Below are 1,024 nucleotides of genomic sequence, written 5' to 3'. Positions count from 1 at the left end.
AACAAAATTCTAGCCAACAGACTTCAACAACATATCAAAGAAATCATACACCGTGATCAAGTGGGATTCATACCAGGATTACAAGGGTGGTTCAACATTAGAAAATCAATCAATGTAATCCACCACATAAATAAATCAAAGGAAAAGAACCATATGACTGTATCAATTGATGCAGAAAAGGAATTCAATAAAATTCAACACCCTTTGCTGATAAAAACTCTCAACAAAATAGGAATAGAAGGGAAATTTCTCAACATAATCAAAGGCATATATGCAAAACCAACAGCCAATATTATACTCAATGGAAAAAGGCTGGGAGCCTTCCCTTTGAGAACAGGAATGAGACAAGGATGCCCAATATCACCACTCTTATTTAACATTCTACTGGAAGTCCTAGCCAGAACAGTAAGACAAGAAAGAGAAATAAATTTATCCTAATCAGAAAGGAAGAAATAAAACTATCTCTATTTACAGATGACGTGATCCTATACATAGAAAATCCTAAAGATTCCACAAAAAAACTCCTGGAACTAATACAAGAATTTAGCAATGTTGCAGAGTACAAGATCAACACACAAAAATCAGTCGGGTTCCTCTATATTAACAAGGACTACTCCAAAAAAGAAATCAAGAAAACAGTGTCATTTACAATAGCCCCCAAATAGATAAAATACCTAGGAACTTAACCTAACTAGGGACAGAAAAGATTTATACACTGAAAATTATAAAACACTACTACAAGAGACTAAAAGAGACATACAAAAAGGAAAGATATCCAGTGCTCAAGGATTGGAAGATTTAATATAGTGAAAATGTCAATTGTAACTAAAGCTATCTAGAGATATAATGTAATCCTGATACAAATCCCAACAACATTCTTTACTGAAATGGAAAAACTAATGACCAACTTCACATGGAAAAGAAAGAACCCTCAAATAGCCAAGGCAATATTGAAGAAAAAGAACACTCCTCGACATCAAAACATACTACATAGCTACTTTAATCAAGACAGCCTAATATTGGT

The sequence above is a fragment of the Trichechus manatus genome, unplaced genomic scaffold, assembly GCF_000243295.1.
Source record: "Trichechus manatus latirostris isolate Lorelei unplaced genomic scaffold, TriManLat1.0 scaffold00232, whole genome shotgun sequence".
NCBI classification, from domain to species: Eukaryota; Metazoa; Chordata; class Mammalia; order Sirenia; family Trichechidae; genus Trichechus; species Trichechus manatus.
The sequence above is the reverse complement of the archived record's forward strand: the minus strand, read 5'-3'. Positions refer to the sequence as shown.